At 38.8% G+C, this 10206-nt stretch overlaps 1 long non-coding RNA gene across 1 annotated transcript; it reads left to right on the top strand.

The window, feature by feature from the left end:
* Window positions 1–647: 647 nt before the first annotated feature.
* LOC140501973 (uncharacterized) lies at window positions 648–9586 on the top strand. Its single transcript, XR_011966465.1, has 3 exons — window positions 648–3994; window positions 4088–6600; window positions 9307–9586. It is a non-coding gene; the product is annotated as an uncharacterized lncRNA (long non-coding RNA).
* The last annotated feature ends 620 nt before the right edge of the window (window positions 9587–10206 follow it).

Genomic DNA, 10206 nt, shown 5'->3' with positions numbered 1-10206 from the left:
TGTCAATGGAAAATTTTTACTTTTGCTTACTGTTATTTTTTTTGCTCATGCATTTTCAATGGGAGTGTATTTTTGATGACTCCAAAGACCAATAAAGCAAATGTACTGAAGTTATGGTTGAGGTTAATATAAACTCAAGAAAAAAAAAGCACAGCTTATACTAATTCTTGATTTTCAGTTTCCTGAGGTAGTGCCTTCATTAGCCAAACAAGGCGCTCTTTCAGTGCAGGTACTTTAATCAGCCAGGGTCTATACAACCCAATACCTTTATTTTTATTTAGTGGTGGCCCCACCACTCACACGCTCCATCATTTCAATTCAAACAGAGTGGAACATTTATTTCACTTCTAGAATGTAGTGAATTTGTTTTGCTTTGGATTTGTTGGCCATGGAAAAGTATAAACATGCCTTCCTATAAGATAAAATTCACCTTTGCTACTAGTTTGATATCCATATTTAGTGTAAATTACAAAGTTGCCATGCTAATTCTGCTTTTTTCCTTTTTTGGATTTAAAAATTCTTGTGTAAATAAATGATGAGACAAAGGACTAGACAGTACTTAGAGGTTTATTGCAAATCAGTAATATATATATACATATATGTATGTACACATATATTATACATATATACATATCATACATATACATAATCGGTAATATATACATACATATGTGTGTACACGCACATGTGTTTGTATGATTACTATATATAGTACATCTCTAGTACACATCTATAGCGCACACACACACACAGATGTATAGTATTTCAATTTCAACAACCTCACCACAACCCATTGTTCAGATGAGGAGACTGAGGCTCTGGTGGGTTAGACAATGAGCCTTGGTCATCAAAAAGAGAGTCAACAAATATTTATTAAATTCTTTTATGTGTCAGGTACTGTGACTAAGAATGGACAATGCAAATACAAACAGATTAAGAAAGAAAGTCCCTGCTTGCAAGAAGCTTATATTCTAATGGGGAAGATAACACATAAAAATAGAGCTGAAAAGGGTTGGGGAAACCCATTCTGCTGGGCATGGTACAAGAAGTCTGGAATGCAATCCAGAGAGAGTTGAAGGCAATAATAATAGCTACCACTTATGGAACACTTTAAAGCTTGCCAAGTAGAACCTCACAGGGACTCTCTAAGGTAGTAATTAAAAGTATTATTTTAAAGATAAACAAATTGAGGCTATGAGCAGTTAAATGATTCACCCAAGTTCACACTGTTAATAAGTATTAAAGGTAGAATCTGAACCCAGGTCTTTCGGATGCAAAGTCCATCACCTATTCTGTTATACTATGCCCCCTCTCAATAGCTAGAGTTTGGCCTCTCTATCTGATAAAAGGTGTGAGGCAGACTCAACAGTGACCTGTCATTACAACCAGTTGAGCAGTTCCCTAAAGACTAATGCAACACTTAGGGAGAACTGAGGGTTAAAGGGTTAACGTCAGGAGATCTAATAGGTTGTTATGTTTTGGAGAGTTTGTATAAATTTTAAACAAATGCTTAAACTCTGATGCTTAGCTAGTTTATGTTCAAGTTTTTGTCCATTCATCACCTTTCCTGGGTGTAACCTATGCTTTATAAAGCAACCTATTCGTAGTCAACTCCTTTGCAACATGATTTGATTATTTGGAGGATAATATTCTAAAAAATAACAATGCAGTGGAAATGACTATCAAAAAAAACCCCTCTTTACTAAAGTTACATATACTTTGTGCCTTAAATTCTTTTCCAGAGTTCAGTAGATGCTTATTTAACAACATTTTATAAGCCTGGTTAGTGTTTTTCATATCCATAGCATATTAGAAGCAGTAAATTAGAAGGCTAATAGATACAGGTAAAATGATAGCAAGAAGAGTAACAATTGATCAATAAACATTTATTAAACACCTCCTGTGTACGAGGCACAAGTGCTGGGGTACAAAAAGAGGGAAAAGATAGTCTCTTCCCTCAAGATGCTTACAATCTAATGGGGAGGCAATACGCAAACACATACAGGAAAATAGCAAATAATTAAAAGAGAGAAGACATTGGAATTAAGAAGGGTTAGTTAAGGTTTCCTGTAGAAGACGGGATTTCAGTTGGAACTTAAAAAAAACCAGAGAGGTCAGTAGATGGGGTGGAGGAAAAACAATGTTCCAGCCATGGGGGACAGTCAGAGAAAATGCCTGCAGCCAAGAGTTGGAGTGTCTTGCTCATGGAATACTCAGGAGACCAGTGTTACCGGATGAAAGAGTGTATTCTTGGGTGTAAGGCATAAGAAGACTGGTAAGGGAGGAGGGGGCTAGGTTGTGAAGGTCTTTGAATGCCAAACAGAGCATTTTATATTTGCTCAAGGAGGCAAGAGGGAACCACTTTAGTTTATTAAGTAGGGGGAGGGTGATGTGATTGGAGCTGAGTTTTAGAAAAACCATTTTAGAGGTCAAATGTAGGATTAATTAGAGTGTGAAGACATCTGAGGAAGGCAGACCCACCAGCAGGCTATGGCAGTAATCTACACATGAGGTGATGAGGGTCTGCATCGGAGTGGTAACAATGTCAGAGGAGAGGAGGGGGCATATTAGAGAGACTGGCAAGCTTTAGGGGAGGAGACAAACATTCAAAGCAGATATGTAGCTTCTGTATTATAATTCAGTGTAATGTGGATATTAATAATGATTGCTCTGAGTTACCAAGAAAAGATTAAGTTGTGTTCAATTTTTTTCTGTTTATTAATGTACGGACACAAAATATTTTAGGAAGAGTTTCTATTAAACTGGTTAAGATAAAATGTTTTGGCAATTTTGAAAGTGTTTGATTTATCTGGGAAAATGTTTTTAATGTGAAATTCAAATCAACTCAATTCAACACAAATTTATGAAATGAATGCCGTGAGCAAGCCACTGAACTAGGCACTAATAATACGAAGATAAAAATGAAATAGTTGCCATGGAGAAGTATACATACCTCATTCTTTGATAATGACAGATCATTGAGGTATTGCTACATTTAGAACTGATGGCAATTCCTGTTCTAATATCCTTTGTACCCTCTCAGGGCACAACTTCAGCACCATTAGATTATAAGCTCTTTGAAGGCAGGGACTGCCCTTTGTTTTTGTTTTTGTTTTTGTTTTGTTTTTTTGGTATCCTCAAGCGTAGCACAGTGCCAGTCACAGAGAAGGTGCTTAATAAATGCTTATTGGCATTTATTAAGAATAAGACTGATGCCATCACTGAATTTAGAAGCAGTGAGTGAGGACAGCTATAGGACAAGAGAAAGTGCTAGGCTACTCAGTGGGGACAAGTCTTTTGATCACATATGAGGTAGAGGAAAAATAAATTCTAACAACTGGTTCTTCTTGTGGAGTCTTGGGTACAGGCTGGTTTGCTTGCAAAAGAGCAACTAGGACCCAAGTCAATTTTTGTGGTACATGGCTTCAGCCAGCTAGATTAGTTTGGATCATCAGGAGCCTTCTCTGTGCCATTTTTTTCTTTCTATATCTCATCTTATCTCTTGTGAAGGTTGTCAAGGGAACATGTAGCTTCTATATTCCTTTTTTTCCCTTGGGTCTTTTGCATGCTGAGGCTATGCTTGGTACCTTCTGCATGGCAAGAGATCAACCTTCTGAACTGGGTTAGTCTGTGATGATGAGGTGTTCCTGAGCCAGCATAAGCTACATTTCTGTTTTGTCTGAGACTCTATCCTGATAATTTCAGTACATATCTAAGAGTCCTAGATATAAGAAGAGATGATCTGATTGTAATATGTAAAAGCTTTACTTCCAGTAATGATCTCTCTGGAGTTAATTCCCTGAAGTTTAGAAAAAAGTCAAAGATAACACTTGATGGATGAGAATGTGTATGGATAGGCTGTCATCTATTCCAGTGGATGGAATGTCTACATCTATTCTTCTAAATATCTTCTGTGATACTCTTTTGTCTTTCTTCCCCAGGGTCCAAGTGGATTATTCCAGTTCTAGGTCTTACGTGAATGTGATGATCCATGGTAAGGTTTCTAAATAAAACAATGTTTTCAATACATCATTTTACGTGTTCAATCCCAGGATTACTATTTATTCACTCTTTTTCTTCTGCTTAGAGGAAGAACAGTCCGAGCAGGAGGCACGTGCGTTGACTAAACAAAGAAGTTCTCATTATTGTCTCTTAAACTATACAGTCATAATAATATCAATGGGAAGTAGCATCTTCATATGTGAACAGGGTGTAAAATCATTACCTTCCTTTATCTCCTCTTAAGGGGAGCATTTTTGAAGTACTGCTAACAAAGTATACACATAAGCCAAAAGAATATGAATGAAGATGATGATTCCAGTCGCTTTAGAAGTCCTGTAGGGCCACAAAGAGGGTAACATAAAGTGAGGAGGAAAAAAAACGGACTTTGGAGTTATAGGACTTGGGTTTAAATTCTGTCTTCGACACTTAAAACTTGGGCTAGAGGAAGTGGTAGGGACATAATTAAGTGCTCTCATTTTATGCAGGAGTCAATGGAAATTCACAAAAGAGAAATGAATTTCTCAAAGTCATGAAACAAGTCTGTGGCAGCCTTGGAACTGAAATTCAGGTCTTTTGACTCCTGTAACTGAGCTCTTTCCCTTATATGCTATTACCTTGTTGAAAGCACTATGCAAAGTGCCACCAGCCCTAGGTCCAAAGAATGGGGGTTCACAGTCCATTCCTGCATAGCACCCTCTGTATCTGAACACTGCTATATGTTTATATGAGCCAGCCAATTTTTGCTGTTTTTATTTCGATCCAGCCAGTTGGCATCATTTCTGGGGTTTCTAGATTCCACCACTTGTTTGAACTTTCCTGGGTCCCCGAGGACCAGAATCACGCAGTGGTAGGGGGAGGCAGTACTTCCTGTAGTCTCAGCATGCTAATACCTCACCTAGATATTTTATATTTTATCACTTCATTTTATTTATTGTTCATTTAATTTTATCATCAAGTTAACTTAGATTCTTCAAAGGGGGTTTTCTTCAAGGCAAACAGAATGAATATAAAAAGCAATGGTTTCTGTGTTGGCCAGAAATCCTGCGGTCTTCCCTCTCAATTCTTTTTTGTTTTTGACTAGGTAAAGAGGCCATTCTCTGCCTTATTTCTTATTAAACTTTAATCGGTGAATAGGCTTTGGCTCAGTCAAACTGAGCCATCATCCTGGGCCATCTCCAGTTTGGGCCAGGGGGACCCAGATGGCTCCAGAGGAGATAATGAGGCTGGTGACTCTGCACAGTCCTCCCTGACTTAAATCCAATTCACTTGCATGTCATGGCACCACCTCCCTGATGTCGTGATCCTCTTTGAAAATGAAGGACAAACAATGAAACGAGACAAACACAGGAATTCTCACCTTCTTCATCACTACCCCCTACTTTGTTCAAGTCCCAGCTAAAATCTCAACTTCTGTGAGTCTTTCTGAAGCCTTTGTTGATTCATTTTAATCCTAGTTCCTTCCTTCTGTTGATTATCTCCAGTGTATCTTGTATATATCTTGTTTGTTGATAGTTGTTTACATGTCATCTCCCCCATTAGACAATGAGCACCTTAAAAACATAGACTGTCTTTTGCCTTTCTTTGTATCTGCACTACTTAGCACAGTACCTGGAACATAATAGATATTTAATAAATGTTTGTTGACTGATATAAAAAGGTAATAATTTGTTGGGTCACAATGATTCTTCTAGCTTGACCTTGATCTTTGGCAGCAGCAACAGGACTCTCAACCCATTTTCCTAAGCTCCCTCCTTCCTAATTGGCCTTGGTCATGATATATATTTGGTTTTAGTTCCTTTTATGTGGCAAATGCCTGACCACAGCTAAAAACTCTGCTCCTTAAGTCCTCAGTCAAAAATGTGGGAAGCTAGAGTGCAGCTCATTCTGTTCCTCCAAACTTCATAGAACAAATCCCCTTAATAAAAGGATTTGTTCTGTAAAACTTGGACCCAGTCAAAAAGCTCCACCCAAGGACCTAGAAGGCCACATGTGACCTTGAGCTCGAAGGTTAGCCACCCCTGCAACTGTCCTCCACCTCCACTATTCTTGGGGTGTCTTGTTCTGATCTATTGGCAATGATCTGGGGACTGCCCTCCCTCTCATTGCCAGGAAGAAAGGCTTGCTCTTTTATCTGAGATCAATAGTTTTCTCTCATAGGTTTCAATTCTTGATATAGATCCTACCCCCTTATCTATAATTTTCTTTGCCAGCATGGGAGTGGGGTGGGGTTGCAGGTTGAGAGGGGACAAGGGTGGTAAACCACATTCTTAGACCCACCATTGAGACTGACATACCTGGAAAGAAATTCTATTAGGGAGATCCTTCCTGTCTGGCTCAATCCTTAATGGTTATAGTGAAATCAAGTCTACCCCTTATGCCATGTAGACCTTGAGCCCTGTGGCCTGAGGCCCATAGACCTCTCCAAGCCTGGAATTCCTTTCTCTTTATCACATGAATATCTCATTCCAGAGCTCTTTTCTAGGTTTGAAATTGTGCTCCTCATGGGCCTATGCCTAGTTCTCCTTTGACTGGAAAAGTTGAGCTGAAAGATGTCCAGAGGCCAAAGGAATCAGAACACCATGCTGAGTTAAAGGCCAGGTCTGTACCTCTCCCCTGGGACAATCCTAAACACTTATGTTGTGGAAGTTGTTTTTTTGGTTTCTGTTTTTTTACAATCCACAAAAGAAAACTGCGTACATAACAAAGCAATATACACATGTTCTCTCACCTTATCGCCTTAGGAGGTTGGTATTATTTTATCATGGGCATGCATAGGTACATATATAGAATGATAGAGAATAATTCATTGGAAATAGGCATTTTTCTGCCTTTGCTTGAATGGCTGTTTCAAAAAAAAAATTAACACTGAAATAAAACTGTGGTTCTGTCTAAAGAGGTAAAAATCTCATAACAGAAAATGGAGATGCAGTAGGAAAAGTAGAGTCAAAAGTTGTTTATTTGGTTGTTATTCAGTCACTTCAGTTGTGTCTGATTCTTTCTGACCCCTTTTGAGGTTTTCTTATCAAGGATCCTGCACCGGTTTGCCATTTCCTTCTCTAGTTCGTTTTACAGGTAAAGAAACTGAGGCAAATAGGGGTAAGTGACTTGCCCAGGGTCACATGGTAAGTATTTGAATAAGAATTTGAACTCAGGTCTTCCTGACGCCAGGCCTATCCACTGCTCCACCTACTTGTCCCCAATTCAAATCCTATTTGTACTCTGTATAACTTGTATGAATTTGGGCAAATTAACCATTCTGTCTTCAGTTTTTTCATTTGTAAAATGAGGGGCTTTGAGTTAGAATCTATTTCTAAGCTCTCAGGTAGCCTTAAACTAGCTAGTGATTCTATGAAACAAGGATTGCAAGAAACAAGCTATTTTCATGTCCATGTATATGACCCTCAGTTTAAAAAATTGCTTTGCTAATATGTTTGGAATGATTGATCTACAGAGGATTATCTGTCCCTAAAGCCCCTGCTTCCTCTGATCCCTGTCTACATAACGAATAGCGTCTAATGACGCAAGTGCTTGATTTCTGGGGTGTTTTTCAGAATGGGGGAGGAGTGAGGGATTGAGAACTGGTTTTTGTAGTAACTCAGCTATTTCAAGTTAAATTTTGCCATCTGGTACTAATAGTCTTTGGGGAGCTAGGTGGCTCAGTGGAGAGAATGACAGCCAAGTCTGGAGGCAGGAAGACACATTTTCCTGAGTTCAAATCTTGCCTCAGACACTTACTAGCTGTATGATCCTGGGCAAGTCATTTTACCCTGTGTGCCTCAGTTTCCTTATCTGTAAAATGAGCTGGAGAAGGAAACAATAAACCACTCTGGTACCTTTGTCAAGAAAACTCCAAATGGGGTCCCAAAGAATTGGACACAAATGAACAACAACTGCTCCCTCCTCATTTCAAACCTCATGACTCTCAAGTTCACATGCCAAATCCTCAAATACACATGAAAATTTTAAAAATGATACCTAAAGATCCAAAGAGTAGGAAGAGCAAAGTGTTGAGGATATGAATATCTCATATGTTCTGATTTTCTGTATTGGGTTTAGGGCACTTTTCTTACACTTCTTAATTGGCTACTGAGAGCCTGGGCTGCTCCCCAGTCTGGGAACGTGGATTTTTGGCAATGGACTCATTCTAACAAAATTCCGTTAACAGAAAGCATTGGAGTTCATGAGAATGTAACTTTGACTTAAAAATAAAACTTAAAAAAAGATTCCAAACATAATCCATTCATAGTTTCAGGAGCCTCTATGGTCAATTCCGGGTGCCCCAAGGTCGAGCCAATAGGCTGAGTGAAAATTGGCCATTAATGTCTAAGCAAGACAAATCAGCTGTGTCACATTCCATTCACAAATATTGTATGGGCCCAGTCTGTGCTCTGGTCTTAAGAATGGGACACATTGTTGTTTTTATGGCAATAAGTACTGCCAGTGGGCCGTTCCATGCAGAAGTGATCCTTCCTAGCTTGACCCCTGTCCTTTAGGTTTTTATTACCTGAGCTGTCAAGGGAGACTGTGCTTGAAAATAACATACTCCTTGTCCATTCAGTGGTTACACGATGCTTTAAAAAAAAATCACAGTTTGTGACTGTGACTTGGAATTTCATATGCCAGAAAACTGTGAGACCATGCTTTCTTTAAATTTAAAAATGGCCTGTGTGACCTAAAACCACTACAGTACCCCTACAGTACTGTTTCTGAGTATCCATGCAGGCAGGCACATACACTCACGCTCACACACACATATACACAGACACAGATATGTTTTGGCTAAGAGACTTGATAATGGAAATGGTGTTTTCTGACTTCGATCATGGAGAAAGGGATGCTCGTGAAAGAGTTACATGTTAGTGAATTTAAAGACAAACATTTGTTTGGCTTTGTTGCAGCAGGCTACAGGAATGTAAACTAACTTTCTCTCTCTCTCTCTCTCTCTCTCTCTCTCTCTCTCTCTCTCTCTCTCTCTCTCTCTCTGTCTCTCTCTGTCTCTGTCTCTCTCTCTCTCTCTCTCTCTCTCTCTCTCTCTCTCTCTCTCTCCCTCCTCCATCTCTCTTTCTCCTTCTCTCCCCTTTGCTTTTTTTTTTTGTTCCTTCAGTGACTTCAGCTCCTAATTTAAAAGCTAGGATTTTTAGGAGTGAGCAAGAGACTATATTTGGCCAAAAAATTCCACTGGCTTTACTTGGTTACTCTGCACATTCAAAACAATACTTCTTTATCAAAAAACAATAGTCTGTTTTATTCACAGCACATGTAGAAGTTGGAACATCTACTAAATTCCACTTTCTTCTCTTGCAGTATGTCTGTAACGAGCTAATGAGCTGAAGCAGTGCCTGGGCTTCATTTGCAGCAAATTAAGTTCATCCCTCCTAGGAATTGTGGTCTGGCCATGGCACTGCTCCTAGGTATGGGTGGGATTTGTTTCTTCTACCAGTTGTAGGTTAGCCGCATGGGTACGTGCTGTCGCACCACACAACAAAATTTTCTCTATAATAACTGGCCTAAGTAGCTATTTACCCCACAAAAGTAGATCCCATTTAATTTACTTGGTGTTTACAGCACTCCCTCTCCAACCACATCATTGGCACAGATGGATATTTATCCAACTTTTATTTTAAACTATTTATTTAGAGTTGAGACCTCAGTAGCACTCACTGTCAGAGTCACTGAGCATATTTGATTCACGGATACCAAAAACGTAGGTTCCAAAGAGGAACGCTTGCTCTTGGGAGAGCCTTCTCAAACACAAGGACCTTGATACGATACTCACTGGTACGGTTACCTGTGCCTCTAAAAGACAAAACATAAATTCCATTTGTGATCAGCAAATTTTCCATAGATGAGGGGTCATCAAACTACTTTGGAGTGTTTCTAGGAAAATTGCTGTTAATTCTATGACAGCTATTTATATAATAAATTCTTATTTACACTGTTAGAGATGCAAATTTAGATTTAAACTCTACTTTCAAACCAGATGCAATATTCTTAGAATTACTAATCTTTTAGGAAATCTTCTAGTCCAAAGGATATTTCTTATAAAGGGGGAAAGGAAATCTAAGTTCATAATCTCATTTTGCACCAATGGTGGGGGTGGGGATGGTGGTCATTCAACCATTTTTTTTTTTTAAAGTAATGCAGTTGTTACTTTCTAAAGTTAAGGGAATGCAATAACTAAGTGTTTCAACTGAAGTCTTATTC

Source organism: Notamacropus eugenii, chromosome 4 (genome assembly GCF_028372415.1).
Source record: "Notamacropus eugenii isolate mMacEug1 chromosome 4, mMacEug1.pri_v2, whole genome shotgun sequence".
In the NCBI taxonomy this organism is placed as follows: domain Eukaryota; kingdom Metazoa; phylum Chordata; class Mammalia; order Diprotodontia; family Macropodidae; genus Notamacropus; species Notamacropus eugenii.
Note: the sequence above shows the minus strand (reverse complement) of the source record. Positions and strands in the feature narration are given on the sequence as shown.